We start from the raw sequence: 22717 nt of genomic DNA, 5'->3' as shown, positions 1-22717 counted from the left end.
TACTGCTTCCAAAGAACCTCACACTTCCATCCAAATGTGCTCGGCATTTCTGAGCACAAAAAGAAAGTATAAAGTCCTCCTTGAAATACCTCAGAGTACTCAAACAATTCTTCCTACTTGCTTCTAGTGATTGGAAATCCTCAGGTCTGCTCCACTCCCCTCAGAAGAGTTCTTCCCCTTCCACACACAACTTCTGAAAACAAAGCACCACCACCCTTTGATGCCCCTACCAGGCTCCCAGAAAAGACCAAGGACAAGTCAATGTCAACTCCTTGGGAACTGCTGACCTGTGCTACCCAGTGTTCGTGGGGACACCGCCTATGCTTTCAGATTTTGGCCATCCCCTTCGAGGGTAACATCCCTCCTATCGCTCACCCTAACGCCCACACCGTGGAACCTCCCATTGCTGGAAAATTCTACTCTTTACCGAATAGCCCCATCTGCTGCAAATCAGCTATTTATGTGTTTATTTCCATAATTTCTATTCCACTGATCCATCCAGCCTCAGCGGGTTACAGTCAACATACACAGTAAAGCGTAGCAAAACCTTATGCAACACAAAACAAACATGCCAGAGCAACCAAAAAGCAACATTGCTATACATCTCTTGGGAAAAATAAAACATACCTTAACAAGATCGAGAGAAAAGAGATATGTCTAAGTTCTTCCTAAAGTGAGAAAGATCACTCTCTGCTCCAGTAGCTGCAGGAAGGCTCTTCCAAAGAGCAGGGCCTGTGATACAAAAGATCTACTTGCGAGAGGTTGATAAATCGGGCAAGGGAGAGCAATGGAATCTTAACCAAATGCCGTGTGGTTGTTGCTAGGAAAATATGCCAGTGATGCCCCGGAAATCCCCAGAGCTTCCATGGACCTACTGCAGCCATCCACGGCAGACCTGTTATTTAGCATTGGGCATCTGCATATTTTTAGCAGCAGTGAGCAAGAGAAATATTACCTTCTGAGACAGGGGGCTTTCCTGGGGCTGATGCCCTTAAAATAGGATTGGGCCATTCGTTTTGCCTCATGCTCTTTGACTAGATCTTTATCGACTAGGAAATACCTAGGTAGTGTTACCAAGGTCACTTCCTTCATTCCTTGTACCAGAGGCCCCAGGTGTATCACCAAAAATTGGGCCACAAAACATTCACGCTTTGAGAGGAATAAAGAAAGTGTTTCAAAATCCGGTGGGTGATTTCTGATGAACACCCAAAAAAAAAAAAAAAAAAAAAGACATTTTCACTTTGGTTACAGTGAAAACTTGTCTCATGTGGGGAGAGGTGGGGAAAATGTAAGGCTGAACTCAAACCAGGCAACTATCAGCTTGGTTAGAGTTCAACAGAATTTGGGGATTTTCCTCATATTCACTGGGTAAGCTTGTTAAAATTTTCTGAGTGAATCTGAGAAAAAAAATCAGATCTGATGCACATTCACCATCAGGCCCAGGTTTAGGTATATGTAATGTACACAGTTGCCTCCAACGCCAAATTTTGAAGGCATCAGCCAATCCCCAGCCCCTCCCCTTCAGGAAGCATAGAGAGAAAAGGAGGCGAGGAGTTGGAAAAGGGAACACAGCAATTGTTTTCTGCTCAGAGGTATCAGATCCAGCTTTCACCTCCTCCCCTTCTCTGTCAACGGCAACACTGGGGAAACTCAGGAAGGCTGAGGGGCTGGAGTAGACACAGCTCAGCCTGCAGTTGTCTGTGATCCCAAAACTGTGGACTCAGCTGAGAGCAGAGTGAAGGAGGAAGGAGACACACTGGATCATAAGTTAGGGAGCTGAGAATGATTTATAGGGACAACGGGAAGAGTGCTGGGGTCACTCCTCGGGGAATGGGGAGAGTGTACTGGTTTTATTCATGGAGGGAGGAAGAGGGAGGAGAGAGATTATGTGAGAGAGAGTATAGATTAGCGGAGGGAGAGGGGCAGGGGTTGAAAGAAAGTGGGTTCGCATTTTCTCTGACACCCCTGCTCTTCAACAATCTCAGGGTGACCCCAACTCTAAAGTTTCCAGGTATGCTCATCCCACCTATGGCACTGCCCTACAGCTTGAAGCATGCTGGCAAGGATCCAGGTGGCACCATGCCCCTCCTCTCCTAACCTCCAGCCCCCAGCAGCAATGGAAGGAAGTTAGCATAAGGCCTGTGAGCAAATTAGTTTGTGAATCTTTTTAGGAAAGTTCATCCACCTTCACTTGTGATTTTTATTTTTTTTTTAAATACAGTTTTTATTGTAAAATAAAAGTCTGATTTCAAACTGTAAAGCTGAAAGCAAAACTGACAGTGAAACCCCAAAGTTAGAAAATGAATTTAATTGTTAAAGCATTATCATTTCTGTCACAAATGATAAGGAATCGTATTTAAAAAATTTTTTTTTAAATTTGCACCTATTTTATTGTTCAAAGTCTCACGAAGTCCAAACATTGGAGAGTGGTTTTCAATGCCATTCAGCATGGCTAAATTCTCCTGTCTCCTGTTCTCCACCCAGCAACAAGTTAAAACATACTTTTAGCCACATTAAAGAGAGGCATCTCCTAGGGGGGGAGGGGGGAGGTTAAGGCTGGAACCAGAAAACAGCAGGGACAACAAAAAATACACCCTTTTTTTTTTTTTATTTAACCCCTTCCTGCCAACCCATTTGGCGGCCTGAACAAATAGCATGGGGCAAAGTACATGGCGCGTTTAAATGTAAACGCTAAATTTTCAAAAAAGGAAACCTCGGGTGGTTTCTCTATGAGTATGCACGGTAAAAGATGTCGCCTTCTTTGCAGACTGTCTGAAAACTAACCCCCCCCCCCCCCCCCCCCCCTCAGGTGCAATATTATGATCATTCATCTTGCACTTTCCAATTGCCTCTGCCCTGACAGAATTTCTCATGACATCATACATACAGGCTGAAAGGCATTGCAAGGCAATTTATTTCAGCTGCAACTGTGCTAGTCAAAGAATTTAAATTCTGTCCTCCGAAGAGGCAGCAGAGAGCTCCCCGATGACACCCCGTCACCTAGAACAGGCTGAGCCAGTCCCCATTTTACCCCCTTGCATGCATGGAGTAGATGTCCTGGCTTCCCAGAGAAAAGCGAGGCTATGTCTCCATGCATGCAATCAGGTAAAAAAAAAAAAACAAAAACAGGACCTGCTCCACCTTTTCTAGGTGGCATGGAGTCATCTGGGGCCCCCAAGGAAAGTGCACCACTTAGGTAGCGGTTTGGCACCTCATAACTATCTAACACAAAGGTTTTGACGTTCATAAAATCCATCAGTAAACGAATAGCTGCAGGTGACAGGAGAGCCTCGGACTTAAACAAAAATATGTAAGGTAATGAGAAAAAAAACAAAAACAACCCCACATTTAAACAAAAGAAAAAAATCATTTGTTTTTTCCGGCATGCAGCCCCTTTGGAGCTCAGTAAAATAGTGCCGCCAGGTACAAACGCATTTCCTTTGGCACTGCGTAATAGCAGAGCTTCCAATCTTCTTCCACAGTATTTGTTAGACATGATGGCAGGGCACGACCTTATTAGCGTTGGGTCGTGAACCAGCAAATATGGCATAAGTCGGATTCAGAAGATTTGGAATGCTCTCCCCCCGAAAGGAAAAAAAAAGAAGTCTCATGACAGCACATCTGTCAGACTTCCAGCTCATTCCCATTGCATTAACAATTATACTACAGCTGAGCTGGAAACAGTTGGTACGAGACCAAACTATTTACTATCTGGACAACTTTTCCCCAGTGGCTATTGCCTGTTTATGAAATGCAAGATTACATCTAGTCTACTGCGCATTGTGCATTTCAAGGCTGTCATTTTAAAGCCTGGTGCAATGTAATTTTGTTTAAATGTTTTTATAAAAGCTGGCTTGTGACCCGTGAAACCAATTTACTGCCAGTATTGTGCAGATTACCTGGGAAATACATACCATACCGGACACTGACAGGTGTGGATATCCATGGAACTGAACAATTTTTCCTATTGTATTGAATATTAGAAGCACATTCAGATTTGGAGTACTACTTATCAGCTCTTTTCTTCCATTTCAATACAGTCTTCTTCCTTTATGATATCTCCTTAATCCAAAATATCCATCAGGGATATGCATTCAGATGATCCAAATGTGGAATTTGATCCAAATGAATCAATTTTTGGTTCGGTTCAGGTCATTCACCCAAATGAGTTCAGGCCCCCAAAACCTTCTGAATCCTTTTCAGCTCATTTAGTTCAGTCCCATTAAAGTCTATGGGTGAAGCAAAGCCAGACAGACCAGAGCTGATTGGATGGAAATGGGACAAGGAAGGAACAAGACCTGTTTTAGCACTTTTTCAATCAACCTATCCCAGCTGACAATTGTATGGACTGACCATGTATTTAGGTGAAAGTGAAACAGAGCATTTTAAACAGCCGGTTACTATTTGCAGATTAGTTCTCAGTCATTCCTTTGTTGAATCTCAGAGAGAGACGACAGATTAACATGGTTACTGTGACTCCAACATCGCTCTAAGCTACAACAGCAGCAAGAGGAAATGTGGAAAAAAGGATTCGCACTCACAAAGTGGGGAGTAGCTGGCTTGTTACGGCGGTTACTACCCCAAACCAAATAAGCCTGATACTTCACTTTCAATGCATATCCTGCTTCAACGGCAGGGGAGAAGAAAAACTGATACTTCACGCATATCCAGCATAGCTCTCTGCTTCAACGGCAGGGGAGAAGAAAAACTGATACTACAAGCATATCCAGCATAGCTCCCTGCTTCAACGGCAGGGGAGAAGAAAAACAACCAATAAGGGCTGAATAACACAGTCTGGGTAAAACAAATAAGCATGGGTGTAGCTTGCTTATTGCGGCGGTTACTTCCCCTACTACCCATAACTAATCAAGCTTGATATTTCATTTGGTTGCAGCTCCATCACTGCTCTCTACATTAATGGTGGGGGTGGAAGGGAAATAGAACCAAAGAGCTAAGAGAAACAGATAAGTATGAGAAAAAAATGTGAAGCTTGCTGGGCAGACTGGATGGGCCGTTTGGTCTTCTTCTGCCGTCATTTCTATGTTTCTATAAGATTATGAAGCTCTTTGCTTCAAAGTTCCACAGTAAAGAAAAGATTTATTTATTTACATTCATTTATAGACTACTCAAAGAGAATCTCCTGCTGAGCGGGGTACAGTATAATATAAAACAATTATAAACAACAAAACACAATCTTAGATAAAAACAAAACAAATATGCCTTCAATTGTTTTCAAAACTTAATAATCTACAATGGCTTGCAGTTCAGATGGGAGCTCATTTCAAAGAGATGGACCCATTATGGAGAACGCCCTCCTCCTTGTGGTTTGAAGACGATAGTCTTTGAAAGATGAAACAGTAAGTAGATATTTACCCAGAGAACGTAAAAATTGGCCAGGCTCATAAACCACTATTCTATTTGTAATGAAAGAGGGACTTGATTCTTGTACAGCCTTATGTATGATTGTTAGTAATTTAAACTTTACACACTGCTTTATGGACAGCCAGTGAAGCTGATGCAACACTGGTGTAATATGCTCATGTAAGACGCAAGACACTACCATGTGTGCTGCTGCATTTTGCAGAACCTGTAAAGCTCAAATGCAATAGTTGGGTAACCCAACATACAAAGGAGCCAATGCAATATCTTGCTCAGTAAAATGGGCACTTATTATTGATAGAGATGTGAATCATGTGATCGATCATCTTAACGATCGATTTCGGCTGGGAGGGGGAGGGAATCGGATCGTCGCAGTTTGGGTTTTTTTAAATATCGTGTAAATCGTAAACCGGCACACTAAAACATCCCTAAAACCCACCCCAACCCTTTAAAATAAATCCCCCACCCTCCCGAACCCCCCCAAAATGCCTTAAATTACCTGGGGTCCAGAGGAAGGGTCCCGGTGTGATCTTTTACTCTCGGACCTCCGTGCATTGTAGAAATGGCGCCGGCGCTACCTTTGACCTGTCATATGACAGGTCAAAGGTAGCGCTGGCGCCATTTTGTTTTTTTGTCCCCCGACGTCAGGAGCGTAGGAGATCGCTCCCGGACCGCCGCTGGACCCCCAGGGACTTTTGGCCAGCTTGGGGGGGCCTCCTGACCCCCACAAGACTTGCCAAAAGTCCAGCGGGGGTCCGGGAGCGATCTCCTACCTCGAATCGCTTTTCCGTACGGAAAAACGATTCGACTGCAGGAGGTCATTCCGGACCCCCGCTGGACCCCCAGGGACTTTTGGCCAGCTTGGGGGGCCTCCTGACCCCCACAAGACTTGCCAAAAGTCCAGCGGGGGTCCGGAATGACCTCCTGCAGTCGAATCGTCTTGCCGTACGGCCGGTGCCAAAAGGTAGCGCCGGCGCCATTTCTACAATGCACGGAGGTCCGAGAGTAAAAGATCACACCGGGACCCTTCCTCTGGACCCCAGGTAATTTAAGGCATTTGGGGGGGGGGGGTTCGGGAGGGTGGGGGATTTATTTTAAAGGGTCGGGGTGGGTTTTAGGGTTGTTTTAGTGTGCCGGTTTTCCCGCCCTCCCCCTTCCCCTTCCCCCGATTTACGATTTTTTAACGATAAATAGGGGGAATTGTTATTGTATCGCGGCTCTAACGATTTTTGATGATTTAAAATATATCGGACGATATTTTAAATCGTCAAAAAACGATTCACATCCCTAATTATTGAGCTCCCATTTTCCTATCACGCACACAGCTACCCCTCCTTGATGCCCGATATAATATTTAAATGAGCTAGTGAGGTACAAAGGATGCGCTAGGAACAAATTATGCATCCCCAGTGCTCAAAAACATTGAGCACCCAGGAGAGGTGGCTGCATGCCCACAACAGCCTTGGGTGCCCAGACCAGCACAGCAGCTGACCTGACCAAACCTCCCCCTCACCAAGGTGTGGCCCAATGGGCCAAATAGCCTGAGTCGGACCCAGGGGTCCTGTACCTGAAATGGTGGATTTTGAGGTCCATTCAGTAAAACAGCCCTTGCCAGACCCCAAATCCCCTAACACCACCAGGAATGCCTGCTGGAGAACCTCTCCCATCAGGGCTGTTCCCGATTGATCCTTTTCACTGACACCTGTCAACAAAAGGACCAATCGCCTTTCAGGACAGCCTTCTGAAAGGGGATTGGTCCTTTCACTGACATGTGACAGTGAATGGACCAATTAGCAGTAAGCAAAGGAGTGAATAAATTAATATTAAAAGGACCTCAGAATCCACTATTTCAGGTTCAGGACCCCCGGGTAGGACCGGACCACTTGGCCTATCGGGCCAGTCCTTGGGGAGGTGGGAGCTTTGGTCAGGCGAGCTGCATGAAATTTAACGCTTATCTATGAGCAAGCTTTAAATTTCTGGCGGTAGTAGGAGATGTGCTAAGCAATCTCTTGCTTAGCATGCCTCCTTGCATCACAGAGTAATAGTTAATAGCCTCATCTACATGGAATTTACATATGATGAGCGCTATTAGCAAGCTAGGCACTTGTTTAGATGTGTGTTTTGGACGTGCTAATCCCATTATTGCATCATGAGTTATTCTAGCAGGTCCAAAATGGGCATCCAACTGTAAGGCTGTGCGCTGGGCTGAGCACATTATATTGCATTGGCCTAAAAGAGTTGCAATAATCAATGGTTGTTAGTACAAAGACTTGCATGACCGTTCTAAAGTCCTCTCTGGAAAGTATGTACTTAAGGAATCTCAGCAGCCTTAATTTAAAAAAACCAGAGCGAATGACTGCAGACATTTGTGGCTTTAGAGTCAGGCTTTGGTCCAAAATCAAAGCCTGATTGAAAATGGGACAAGGAAGGAACAGGACCAATCCTGTTTTAGCACTTTTTCGATCAACCTATCCCAAAAATCAAAGCCAGAATCAACAAACAGAAGGAATGTGACACCAATAACTGAGATAGTCAGATCTATAGGATGATCCACTTTGCCCATCCACAGCCCTACTGATTTGGTGACACTTAGATATAAATTATTATGGCCAAGCCAGATCTTTACACACCCCAGACATTGAGAGATACAAGAAAGGGTATCAGTCATAGATCTAAACATTGGAAATACCAACTGAATATCACCACCATAAACCCTGAAATTAACCTAAGAAGGAAGTGCTCACAACAGGATCAAATAAGTGTTAAACAGCATTGAGGAAACTGCTGACCCCGTTAAACAAGGCTTCCATAAAGACTGTTCTGGACCTATACGTACTGCATACTGTCTGCTTGCCAAAAAATGACTGAAACCAGTTTAATACTTCATTTTGTATCCCTAAATAAAAGAGCCTGGATAATAAGGTAGTGTGATCCACCATATCAAAGGCAGAGGAAAGGTCCAGGGAAATCGTAATAACTGAATGATCCTGATCTAATTATAATATGAAATCATGTAGTTCTAATAATAGGGTCTTAGCATTATGATCCACACTGTTGGGTACTTAATAGATGACTGACCACCAGATAATCTGTAAATTGTTCCAATATAGCCTTCTCTATAATCTTCGTTAAAGTTAATAAATTTGAAATTGGTCTAAAATTGGCTACATCACACTTAGCAAGGTTAGCAAGATGTGCTCTTACAATCACTGCCTTTATACCCTAAGCTGTGCTGCTAGCAGCACAGGAAACTATAAATCTCTCTTTCAGAGGATTACAATGTAACTGCATTTCAGCAGAGTAACACTGCACTTCTCTTCTACAGCAGGCAGGCAGCATGTGTCACTGTCTACAAGAAACATAGGAGATGTTCTCCTGCAGAGTGGCAGTGATGGGGGCAGCTTGCTTTCTCTGTGTAAGAGAGACAATGGCATTGTGCTAATTTTTCTGTGTGTCACTCTTGCACTTTACTTCTTAGTGTACATAGTCAGCAAGCATCAGCACTTGCTTTCATACCACTCATGATATTCCCTGGGTTTTTGATACTACTGTTGCTGTCTTGGGATATTCATTCTACTGTTTGTGCTGTTTTGCCCCTCCTTTGTTATTCTGGAATATTTGGCTATTATCTGTGCCACTTTCTCCCTTTCATGGTGGCTTAGGCTGTTCATGCCACAACTGGTGCCTTTTGTCCATCTTTAGGTAACAGGGTTCATGCCACTTTTGGTATATCTTGGTGTGCTGTTGCCTCTGCTGTTGATGCCTGCCAGCAAATTAAAAAAAAAAAAACAACTTGGCTGGAAAACCCCAAAGTTAGATTTAAAAAAAAAAAAAAAGATACACTGCTTCTTCCATTGACTTTAATGGAAACAAATGATACTAATGACCTTCTCATCCAAACTGAATGAAACAGGAAACTGAACCAAAAATCCAAACCGAAATGTTTATTTTCCTTGCTCATCCCTAATATCAATTATGTTTTTATGGCTCCCACTGGCTAGGACAGATTGAGTTAATTTTAACTATTTTTTTCAGTCTCATTGTTTTGGCTTAGGCCTCACATGATGGGTTATTGGAATATTTTCCTAGATTGTAGAGAGCTATTGTATGTCCACTCAAAGGCATTTTTTCCCATCCATCCTTAACATGTCGATGTAAGGGATGATAGGGGTGGTCGCAGCACATTCCATGCCCACAGTAATGAAGATTCATTTCCCTCTACACTTATACTACTTTAATCACTTAAGATTCTTGTTTTTATTCACCCTCCACTGATTTTTTATTGTGTTAAAATCCATATGAGAATTCTGTGCATGAAACAGCGTAAATACGGTGAGGAGGTGGCTGATGAGTCAGACAATTCAGTAAGGCTCTCTTAGCTGAGCCTAATGTAGCAATTGTTCCTCCAGGACTTTAGGGGATAACAGTCCAATGTGCTCCAAATGAAAGTGTTTCATTGGAAGAACGACTAACAGACTACAAAGTTACCTTGGACACAAACACCTAATTACATGACCTTAGAGCTTTAATAAGACACCTAACTGCACTAAAGATATCTCACAGTAGGTAGAATCTGGTTTATGGGAACAAACCCAGCTCATCTTGAATTATTAGTGCAGAGGCTGCTTGCTAATTTATCTGTCTTCTGTTCCTTTGACAAAAGGAAGCCCATTAGAGTTAGCCAAAGCAGGCGATCACTCAAGGGAATGCTATGAACAATTAAGACCAAGGCTTCACGGTTGCTCAATCCTTGAGAAGCAACTAAAGCAGCAAATCAACTAGAAAACATCAAAGTGTTCTCTCTTCCCAGCAAGATTCTAAGATTTACACATGTAACAGCCAGTAAATTGCAATTTCAAGCACTGGCTACACCTTAAGCCTGTATATTCCAACCCTATCCCGAAAGCAAACCTAACTGGTCTGGTTTTCTGGAGACCCCCATGTATACAAATCTCTCATGCTCATAGAAAACTAGACAAGTTAGGGGTGCCTGAAGGACTGTGTTAGGAACCACTAGTATAAGTTATCCTCTTTATAACCCAATGGATTGTCCTTTACGTCACCTACCTAGCATGACACCATTTCTTATAAGTGGATTAATAGGCAAATACATTACTCATTCTATCTATAGACTATTCTTTCAGCATAGCCATTTCTTTCCCTCTTTTGTCTTCATTTCATTCTTTTCCCTAGTCACTCATCCATTCTTTTATTTTGTCTTGCTTCTTTCCTTTCACCTGCATCTCTTTCATGTTTCCTCTCTTCCGTTCCAGCCCTCACCGTTTATTAAGGAAAGTACAATACTTAAAATATTCCTAACTGCTTAAGCATTTCACTCTATCCTACTTTCCAGTGGGTGTATGTTGGTATAATGGCCCAGTAGGCACAAAGCCAATCATAATAGATGTGCCACGGGCATAAAACTGTACAGCACACTAAAGTGCTGAATCTGCAACTCTGTTATGCTCCCAGTTTTGTAGTGGTCTGACAATTAGTGGCACTAATTGCATGCTCCTTTGCAAATCCTAAGGTTTGCGTAGCAACCATGCAGACACATGAATACCAAAGAGTCTTTGAAACCCAAAAGGCTTGATAAAATGGTAATCATTAAGGAGGTCTAATTAAACCATTTTGTGGCTGGACAAGCTCAAAGCTGGAGCAGAGACTGCATGGAAGGCTTGAATGAGAAAACAGGGAAAAATGGGCATTTAGTTAGCCTTTTTGGGTCCACCCTGTTCCAAACCACAGAATGCATTAGCTGACTCATTTCCATATTTATTTATTTATTTATTTTGGGTTTTTATATACCGGCATTCGAGAACGCAGTCCCATCATGCTGGTTCACATAAAACAGGGGTGCATCGTAAACATAAATTTCACTCTGAAGACAACAGTTCTCTGTTGAAAAGGCAAGAAACACCTGCAGCATACTCAGCCTGTAATGTCAACACATTTACTGCAAGAATCTGAAAATGCCTGCCCACACTTCAAGCTCCACACTACCTTGTTTACGTACTCTTTCAAACACTTATTTGCCCTAAATCCATAAGAATTAATGGGGAAAATTCCTGAGTATGCCAGCCCTCCATATGCCACCTTAATTTTGGAACAAAACAAACAAATGAAAACACATGCACGGAAAATGTAGAAAAATAACATTCCTGTGTAGGTTATCGCACAGGCTGAAACTAATTAGCCACGTTTTAAGAAGAAAGGTATAAGGATTCCTGGGCAATCTGGAGAACTAATCTGTATATCTAATGCTAAGCAGTCCAGATATAAGCAGTTGTAATAGTAAAGATCTCGAGGCTGATTTTCAAAAGCTGAAATGTCATCCATATACATAGAAACATAGAAATGACGGCAGAAGAAGACCAAATGGCCCATCCAGTCTGCCCAGCAAGCTACGCACTTTATCCATTTTTTTTCACCTTTTTTTCTCTCCCACCTGTTACTATTGGCTTCCAGTACCCTCCAGCCCTAATTACCCTCCACCCCACCACCAATTTAGAGAGCAGCGCTGTATCTGCATCCAAGTGAACGTCCAGCTCAATTAGGGGTAGCAACTGCTGTAACAAGCAGGCCACACCCTTACCCCATACTCTTACCCACCCCTGTTTTTATTTTTTTGTTTTGTTTTTTTTTTGGAGATAGCAGCCCTCCATCCTTCCGCTCCATGAAGGTGGAACACCAACTACTGGCCACTGGCATCCCGCTCCGTGAATGCCTCTGTGGCTACTGCCGCTCCGTGCAGTGTTTGAATGCCTCCTCTTTATTCACGCCCTCTAGACTTGATGGATCCACAGTGTTTATGTTTATCCCACGCCCCTTTGAAGTCGTTCACAGTTTTAGACTTCACCACTTCCTCCGGAAGGGCATTCCAGGCATCCACCACCCTTTCATATTGTGGCTTAGCCACAATATGAAATGGCTTATTTGGCTAGAATTTAGCTGGATAAGTCAGAGGTGTTCCTGAGGCAAGAAGTAGGCATTCCAGAGAGGAGTGGAGTTAGACGGATAGATTAACTAGCTAACTGATATTCGGAATTAACCGGTTAACCTCTCTGGCCGCACCATAGGGCTGGTATAAAGTTAGCTAGACATATATACACACACATATATATATAAAACATAGCCAGGTATATTCAGCAGTACTGCCATGCTGCTGAATATATCTATTTAGTAGCTGAATATGCACCCCCAAGTTCTCTGTGTTGAACTTAGTCCTACAAAAGGCAAGATGCATCGAGCAAACCTGAAATGTCCTCCAAAATCAAAATATTCAAAAGTTAAGTGATTAAAAGATATCTCAAAAAGATATTGTTGCACAGGAAAATATATCCCCCCCACATAATCCCATGTTTCACCCGAAGGCTGCATTGGGACAATCAGCTTCAACTTCCGAAAAATAAAATAAATTGAATGTAATCACTATAAGGACACCAATAAAGTACACAAAACAATACAGCAAAATAGCATAGAATACATACCCAAAGCGATCATGGTGCATACTTATACATTGTTCTTAAAGAGACACACTAAGGCTGTCATGGGTTATATACCCAAAAAACACTGAAAACCACACCAAAACCTGCAACCAATTACAAAAACATGATCTTCAATGGGCCAAGCAAAGCACACTTTAAATTCCAATAAAATTATTTAAAATGAATCACATTTTCAGAGGCCACCTATCAGCTATTGGTCTTGTAAATGAGATTAAAAACAGAGACACACCATCTGTTAGAAGGGGCCATATAGCCAGTGAATAGTTACATAGTTCATAAAAATCTGCAACACCTGGTGCAAGCAAAGTGACTGAATCCTTGGCAAGCCCACTGGTCACTATTCTTCAACCAGTTTGACAATGAAGTACAGTACCGCCCAGCAGAGAAAAACCAATAGGCTGATGCCCTCCTCATGTTCCTTTGACACAGAAGGCTCCTTGGAGCCCCCACAATACATCATAGACCCCGCAAGGATTGTAGTCACTGCTGCTGTTCCAATCCCACCTGGGAAGACAATCATTCCGCACAATACCTACCTATGCCAGAAAGTCCTTCAGTGAGCCCATGTCTCTCGTTTGGCGGATCACCCAGGCATCACCAGAACCCTGGAGTTTTTCTTTAGACACTATTAGTGACCTCAGATGAAAGTCAAAGTAAAGCAGTCTGTAGAATCCTACCCTACATGTGCCATGAGCAAGAGTTCTCAAGCCCAAACTTGGGGACTGTTACAGCCACTGCCGACCTCCAAGAAACTCTGGACAAATTTGGCCACTTACTTTGTCACTGACCTTCCCCTCTCAAGTGGCAACACTGCTAAATGGGTAGCGGTAGATAGTTTTTCAAAGTTGGCCCATTTCACAGCTCTCCCTGGGCTTCCTTCTGCGCCTGAGCTGGCTAATCTCTTAGTTCAGCACATGTTTCATCTGCATAGGCTCCCATCCCATATCCTTTCAGACTGAGGAGTAGAATTTTCAGCCCGCTTCTGAAAGAGCCTATGCAAAAAAATTCGGTATCACCTTGAACTTCACTTCAGCTTATCATCCTCAGAGAAACAGGCAGACTGAGTAGGTTAATCAGACCCTTAAAGCCTTCCTGAGGGCCTACGTGAACCAGCATCAAGATAACTGGGCACCCCTTCTGTTCCGGGCAGAGTTCTGCTACGATTACCATGTGGGGAACTCAACAGGCTCCTAATCTTTGGGCGCCATCCTTGGGTACCACTGCCAGTCCCCATTCCTGTCACCTGCCCAACAGCTAACATCAGGGGGAAAGAGCTTCAAGAATTTTGGTGCTAGACTCACCAACTTCTGGAAGAAGCCATGGGACATTTTAAAAGGCAAGCAGATAAGGAATATCACCTAGCGCCCCAACTCCAGCTGGGAGAATTAGTGTAGCTCAGTACTAAAAACCTGTGCCTCAAGACAACCTCTTTAAAATTCACTCCTAGATTCATGGAATCATTTCCTATCATCCACCAGGTGGGACCAGTGGCCTTCAAACTGAGATTGCCACCCATACTCAGAATTCACAATGTCTTCCATGTGTCTTTATTGAAACCAGCAATTTTGTCTTAGCCTCAAGACTACCACTTAAACCCACAGAGACAGTGGCTGAGGATGACTCTCAGTATGAAGTTGAAGAAAACCTGGATTCCAGAAGAGTCAGGAACAAGATGCAGTAGCTCATTGCATGGAAGGACTTGGGCTTGAAGACAATGCTTGGGAGCCCATCTCAAAACTTCAAGCACCACAATTAGTGACGGACTTTCAGAGACACTTCCCCTGAAAGCCCAAGCCTAGAAGCCTGTGGATGGGGTTTTTTGGGGGGGGGGGGGGGTACTGTTACATTTGGCCGGTCGCAGGCCTACCCCATGATCAGCCGCACTCACCAGCTGGCCCCAGCTCCTGAAGCGGCTCTGATGCCGCCGGCATGCCACCATTGCTCCTCCATCAGCATTCCTTTAGGCACGTGCCTGCAGATAAAGGGCCTGTGGCGGGAAAGGAGGAGAGGTGCCGAGGGATGACATTAGCGTTGGCTGGGGATTTAAACTCAGCCATGCTTCCAGCCAGTGCCTCAGCAATGGGTCTCCTGCCTAGTGTAGTGCATGTTGCTGCAGCAATCCTGTTCCAGCCTCCCTTGCCCAATCTTGCCTTGCCTGTCTGGTCCAGCGTTGGACTGTTCAGCCATTCTCCTCTGGTGTCTCCTCACCTGTCCTCATCCCTTCTTTGGCCTGATCTCCTGGTTCTGACTGGACCTGACCATAGCCTTGAATCTGACTATACTTGCCGCCAGATCCCCAACCCTTGGTCTGTTCCTGGTATCTCATGTCTACTGCCTGCCCTGACCCCAGTGTGTTCTTGGACTCTTGCTCACCCTATTGCCCTAGGGAGCCACCTAAGACCTGCCAGCCACCAGAACTTAAAGGTTCAACTGGCGGGGGAGGCAGCTGATATAGGTGAAGGCCCAGTCTGTCTCACCCCAGGGCGCATTCTTCAGCTGTCAGTATAGGCCTCATAGGTTTGCCTACGAGGCTGCGTCATACGCCACAGCACAGAGCTCATACCCACACCACTCATCACAAAGTGGTCCATCCAATCTGTCCAGTAATTATCCCAGGAATTCGAGAATCTCACTACTGATTTGACCTCAACCATCTCGCTACATACGGAGAGAGGCTGCTCCATGTACCCACCACCCATTCTGCCAGGAACTATTTTATTTTAAATACTTTATACATAAAAGGACAACACATTTTGAGTGGTCTCTGTAGATGCAAAGTATGCAAGTACTTTCTTGCTAATTTTCAAAAGGAAAGTATGGGGATAGCTTTCACTCTGACAATTAACTTGGTAAAGTAAACTTGGTGAAAGTTCCCCAATACTCTGTGCCTGCCACTGGTGCGGGCAGCGGGGCAGAGGTAACATAGTGTACGTACTTTTGAAAATGAAAAGTATGGCATGCTTTCCCCTCCCTAACCCACCCCCTCAACCTAAAGAGACCCTAAGAAATGGCCCTTTTTAATGCGGGTAACCATGTGCATCTTGAACGCTGCGTGCACTATTCTAGCCTCTCTGAGAAGGGAAACTTTCAGATAAGCCAATTTACCCAGCTAAATGGTTTGAAAATTTTCTCTCCAAACATCTAATACACAAACTATCATATTATATTTTATATACAATATGTTTTTCTATATTTGCACATTTCTGGTCATCGATATCTAATGTTTTGCCCCCAATTTTTGGATTATCTCCAAAACGTCACCCATAACATGGGAGGAATATGCAATCATGATCTTGAATTATATTTCTTTTTTTCTGTCCAATCTTTAAAAAGGAACATTTCTTTTTTTTTTTTTAAGAAAATTTCCTTTTGATTCTTTTAAGCAAAGCTATTGTCATACCACTGCAGTTTCTTCTTCTAGCACAGACAATTAGCTGAAAGATGATAAGACATCAATAAAGGTGATGTATTTAAGAAAACAACCTTCAGTATTAATGAGAACATGCCGTCACGCCGTGCATATTTAATAGAGCATTAGAAACTGTAAGTAAATTATAGTACTTAACATTTTTCATAGAGTAAACCGCAAGAGGTAGCACTTCCAATTAGCGTTACTGTAGGCCACTGTACTTCCTCTTTAAATACTCTCAGAAGAGAATGAAATTAGGGAAGTAATGGTTGTTCCCATGTAACACCTGGCTTCTTCAGAACACTACCAAATATAGCTGCTAAGAGGATAATTTTCAAAGCCATTTACATGCATAACACAATGGTTTATGCACCTAATGGCTTGTTATAAAACTGCATGAGGTTTGTGTGCCTGACAATGTGTGTGTAACCCAATTTCACGCACACTTATGCATACAAGCATTCCTGGGGGTGGAGCTGGGGCGGAACCTGAATTGACACGCCTACTTTTCATTTTAAAAAGGAAAAGTAAATCATCATGCAAAAGTTATGCCTGCAAAGAGCATGCGTAACTTTGGGGGTGTTAGTTTGTGCGTGTTCTTAGGGATAATTTTCAAAGCAAATTTATACACTAAGTTTGGGATGAAACTGGAGGGACTTATGTGCTTTGGCAACACATAAGTTATACAGATAGTTATATAATTCCCTTCCTTATCTCTATCCCACAGTGAGGGTATCATGTGTACTGTTCTCCAAAATGCAAAAGCACCTAATTTCTGAACATCTTACCATGTATTGCTCTGTCAGACTTGGAAGAGATATTTTAACTTAAGCACCTATGCTGCTGCCTTTACCAATCTTTTATCCATTCGGAACTGCTGCACCTACTTCTTCATAGAATTTAGGAAAGAAGCAGAACCTCAAAAACCATGTTCTTTACATACACAGCAGACCAGAATCATGAAGCCTCTTCCCCAACAGCTCCCCCCAGAACCCACCTAGTTTAGTTTAATTTTTCCCAAGCATGGGCTCACTGCTCCAACTCAGAGCCTCTTATGTGCTTTGTCACTCTGTATCTTGTCTGTCCATCTTGACTAGATTGTGAGCTCCAAGCAGCATGGACTCTCATTTCTGCTGTGAATACCTGGTAGCACTATACAAATGACTATTAATAATAAATATAACGATCAGGATCCTTATGGCATCATTCACTAGAAATGTGCATTTGTTTTACCAAGCTGTTTTATGGCAAAAAAGCAATACCAAATGGGTAAAACAAGTGAATCCATTTTTAATGGGTTCCGAATAGAATGAACAGAAAATGGATTCGTTCAGAAAAACCCGAAAATTATTCAGATTTGGTTTGGTTAACAATCCCACTGTCACTCTTTATGACCTTGAGCAAGTCACTTTACCCCCCGTTGCTTCAGGTACAAACTTATGGGCCGATACAGTAACCTGCCATTGGACGCGCGTTTTCCCTTACCCCTTATTCAGTAAGGGGCAGAAAACGCGCGTCCAACCTGCCGAACCTAATAGGGCCATCAACATGCAAATGCATGTTGATGGCCCTATTAGGTATTCGCGCGCGATTCAGAAAGTAATATGTGTAGCCAAGCTGCACATTTTACTTTCAGAAATTAGTGCCTACCCAAAGGTAGGCACTAATATTTTCCAGCACCGGGAAAGTGCACAGAAAAGCAGTAAAAACTGCTTTTCTGTGCACCCTCCGACTTAATATCATGGTGATATTAAGTCAGAGGTCCCGAAGAGTAAAAAAAGTAATAAATAAATAAATAAATAAATACATTGGAAGTCGGCCGGTGGCTGTCGGGTCGAAAACCAGACGCTCAATTTTGCCAGTGTCCGGTTTCCGAGCCCATGGCTGTCAGTGGGCTCGAGAACAGACGTCGGCAAAATTGAGCGTCTGCTATCAAACCCACTGACAGCCGCCGCTCCTGTCAAAAAGGAGGCGCTAAGGACATGCTAGTGTCCCTAGCGCCTCCTTTTGCCCGTTTCTACTGCCAGGCCTCATTTAAATACTGTATCATGTGCACAGGCGAGTGGCCTGTGCGCGCGCCGGGAGAACGGGCATTCGCCCGCTCTCCCGCGGACTTTACTGAATCGGCCCGTTAGATTGTAAGCCCTCTGGGGATAGGGAAATACCTACAGTACCTGCATGTAATCCACTTTGAAGTGCCAAAAAGTAGAAAATAAAAGGCTAAAATAAAGAAATAAAACAGTGTATGCTAGCAAATAGCGTGCAATATTTACCAGCACAACTGACCTCCCAACAGGTCCCTAGCTCCTACTTTCCCCATCAGAGATTTCCAAATTAGAAAGGGGCAGGAGTGAGTTCCCATCTCTCCTGTTGTGCCAGATCCAATTTAACCCAGCACCAAGTTGTTTTATGGCCAAAAAGCAATACAGCCATAAAACAACTTTTCATTGGCCGGCCCTGAAACTGGCACCATTTTTAAATTGGATATGGTATGACAGGAGAGATGGGAACTCACTCCTGCTCCTTTTTATCTTGGAAAAATCAGATGGGGTAAGTAGGATCTTGTGGGGGGGGGGGGGAAAGATTTTCTTTTTGTTTATATTGTGTTTTTGAGATTTGTTTTTATTTGTGATATACATATATATATATATATATATATATATATATATATATATATTGTTTCGGCAAACAGACTGAAATAAACATTGAATGAAATGAATCATGGGGGAAAAAAAATAACCAAAACAAACATTTCCTCCTATACATTTCTATCATTCATCAGCTCTCTTCTTTTCTCCTTACCTTTTGGACTTTGATAGTTTTTTCTTTACCTTTTATCCTTGAGATGTTTCAGAAGCATGGTCTTTTTCCAAGCCAGTTAGAGCCCTTCATCTCCTCTAAGCTTTTGTTTACCTTAAAGTATTCCTATTGTCCTCCCTCATATCCTTCACTGGTCCTTTTTTTTTTTATAACTAGAGTAAGTTACATGTGTTTCATATGGGGAAAATGAGGCCTGCTAAGGACAGTTACCATAAAAGCAGCTATAAAAGGTCTTTCCTAGTGTACTTTGTAGGCCACAAACATTTTTGTTAATGAGCTTCTTATTGACCCTAACTTCAAATCGAGATCCTTGCCATCAGAGGCATTCAACAAGTCATAGAATCTTTGCAAATGGTAATATATCTGATTTAAGCAATATCAAAATAAGACAGACATAGTTGCACAAGCAATCCCAAAACAACTGACAATAAGGCACATTAAGGTCTTGAAAGTACAGGCACATCAGCTATGATGACAATTTTCATGTTGGCCTAACCACCTGCAGAAAAATTCTGCTTTCTCCAGGACCAATATGGCTACCAGAACACTATGCTAAAGAAAACAATGGGATTTTTTTTCCTTCAGGAAGGGTCATAGTATTTTCTTTAAACAACCACCTGAAATGTTTACCAATTTCAATCAAACATGAAGGATAGATGTGAGATGCCACATAGACCCAAAGATAATCTCACTTCACAGGAGGGCTAACTGTTGACCCCAAAATTATATATTAAACCCACTCAGTCTGGGGGAAAACAACATCCCATTAATTATAGTTAAAAGAAAACCAAACTTCTACATGATGGGGAAACAAGAAGAACATGTCTCTTCAAAGAGGAAGACAAAAATGGATTTAGATAAGGAACAATATCTCAAGCAGTCAATTGCAGGTGGGAGATATCCTTAGCAGTGCAGACTATTACAACTGAGTAGGCCAGATGGGCTGATTGGTCTTTAACTTCATCTAGTTTCACATTTTTCTCAATCAAAATAAAAAAAAAATGCATCCTGTCTTTTCAGAAGTCAACAAGAACTCATTTAATCTAGAGCTGAGCATTTTCAGAGGGAATCTCTTCTGAAGACTCTGTATGAAATATCTCACTGGATGATAAGCAAATTTCTATTGCCAAATTTGCATATATTTTTCACTAGCTGAGAAGTACCTGGCCCGCTGGGTCTTCTCAAAATGTGTCACTCACGCTCAGTCTAGGCTACTGCCCAGAGAGATAAAGACTGAGGCCCTGACATTTTGTCCATAGTTATTTATTTATACAAATTTCTAGTCCGCTGATCCGCAAATCTCAGCAGAGTACAAAAAAACATACAAATTAAAATTGGACAAACAATAACGTAATATTAAGCAGCAGTAGCAATTAAGGAACAAAAGCTACCAGAAACCTGAAAGGTAGGAGATGAAAGGGAATCATATCAGTCAGGGAAGGCCAGGGTAAACAAATAAGACTTTAGCAACTTCCTAAAATGAAGTGGGTCCTTTTCTGCTCTGATTTCCAGCAGGAGACTATTCCATAGAGCTGGGCCTGCAATAGAAAAAATGCGCTTAAAAGACTCCGATAGCCGTGCTTGTCTGAGAGAAGAGATTTCTAGTAAATGCTGGGAGGGAGACTACTAGCTGGCTGGTATAACTGAATAAAGGAAGATAAGCAAGGTGGGGCTAATCCATGAAGACTTTTGAAGGTGAGAGTTTTGGATTGTGTGCACCATATGATGGGCAACCAGTGCAATTTAGCAAGAACTGGAGAAATGTGACTACATAGAGAGGCACCAGAAATTAGACAAGCCGCAGAATTTTGGATTAGTTGAAGGGCATGAAGATGAGAGTTGGGCAGACCCAAGAACAGACCATTATAGTAATCCAGGGATGGCAAGATTAGGGATTGAATAAGGACATAAGAATGATAGTGCGAAAATCAGAACAGAGAAGCGATTTCAGAGGGCACAGCAGGCAAAGCTTGTCATAAGAAGATTGAACCATGGATCCACTATAAGGCTGTACACATTTTGTACCTTCAATAGAATAGGGATAGTATAGCCTTCAAATAAGAAGTTTGAGGGGGCATCTAAAAAAGGGGAGCAGGATCCCATCTCACTTCTTCATAAATTATAACAAAGGATGCTACCTGTATTGTTTTGTAGGCAAAGGGAATTCTATGCCAGTCAACGTGTGGAGGTATAGTGGATATACATGGAAGTATGTATTGGACCTGTCACAAAGGGACTACATTTTGGAACATGGAGCAAACAAAGGCTGAAGAAAATAACAGTAGTTATGGATGACCAGGCCTTAGTACAGGGCCTTAACACAGATCTCACAGACAGACCAGATAGAGAACATTGTTAGAAGGTTAAAACAACAGATGAATATTCCAGAACCAACTCCCTCCTCTCCCCAGAAACAGTTATGTGTTCTTGGCTGTGTACACAGTTCAGCTCTTCTGATAAGGTATTTAAGATCGCTGGAGACCATCTTGCCAAATCACAGCAGGCCAGATCATACTGCAGAACTCCCGCAGCTAATCCACAATTCCCGCCTGGGCATCAGGACCAAATCTTGGAATCAAATCTAATTGTGATATGTGCAACACAGCTTGACAGATACCTTACTTTCTAATACAAAGTCTCCCCTGAAGATCCCAAGTGCAATTATATGAAACAGGAATTATCTAGTCTTCCAAACAGAGATTATTATAAAAGGTACTATTATTGTGATTATAGTAAATCACTAATCTAACAGCTGTTTGGCAACTTTTATAACTCGCAAAGCTTTTCTGGTGCTTGTACCCAGTGACCATTACAAATGGCACTAATTATTAGATGGCACTGTAATAAAAATTGCTAACAAAGAAACTAGAATTGCCATTTCCTCTTTTCATGAGCACTACCAACCACTTGGTACATGCTAATACAAGTAATACAATATCTTTCCAATTCATTCTGTATAATTTGTTTTCCCTTTTTTCCAGCAAAGAAGGCCTGTTGATTAATCCCTTTTACTAACTGGTTAAAGAAAAGGCATTGACAAATCATAAAAGAGCATTAGAAGAGCAGCAGTATTAAAAAAAAGTACACAATAATAACAAAATATGAGTCTGACCAATCTTAACTCTCCATTTCAATAAATGTAGAAAGTCAGAATCTTTGTAGGTTGGGTTACTTCACATCATATCTGGAAGAGGAGGTTTGTAAGGTCTTGAAAGCTCCTATACTACAATATATATTTTTTTTGTGGTCCTTTAAAAGGTGTTGCGACTTACTAAGATTCCCGTTTTCTGCATGATGAACAGCAGCTCCTATAACTCTGCAGTGCAATCAGAAAAGCGCCTAGTTCGAAGGAGAAAGCTGGCAATTGATCACTTCATACTTAGCTTCATAAGCCATCTAATCAGGATATGGTACTTCAACAACGGAACAATAAGCAATTGCCATTGTGACACAACAGTGGGCCTGAATAATTAAAGAAGTTATTCCTTTCTATGCTTATAGAAAAAACATTTGAAGTTCACTCTCAATATAAACTGGATGCTGAGTTGTATACTGGCTTATCTTTCTAGCAGGCTAAAGGTACTGCAGTGGTTGCCAGCAT

The 22717-nt window shown here is 42.4% G+C and overlaps 1 protein-coding gene across 1 annotated transcript in view; it reads right to left on the bottom strand.

The window, feature by feature from the left end:
- TMEM132B (transmembrane protein 132B) overlaps nt 1–22717 on the bottom strand; it is a 533841-nt gene that overhangs the window by 120742 nt on the left and 390382 nt on the right. The window lies entirely within an intron of this gene.

The sequence above is a fragment of the Rhinatrema bivittatum genome, chromosome 11, assembly GCF_901001135.1.
Source record: "Rhinatrema bivittatum chromosome 11, aRhiBiv1.1, whole genome shotgun sequence".
NCBI lineage: Eukaryota > Metazoa > Chordata > Amphibia > Gymnophiona > Rhinatrematidae > Rhinatrema > Rhinatrema bivittatum.
Note: the sequence above shows the minus strand (reverse complement) of the source record. Positions and strands in the feature narration are given on the sequence as shown.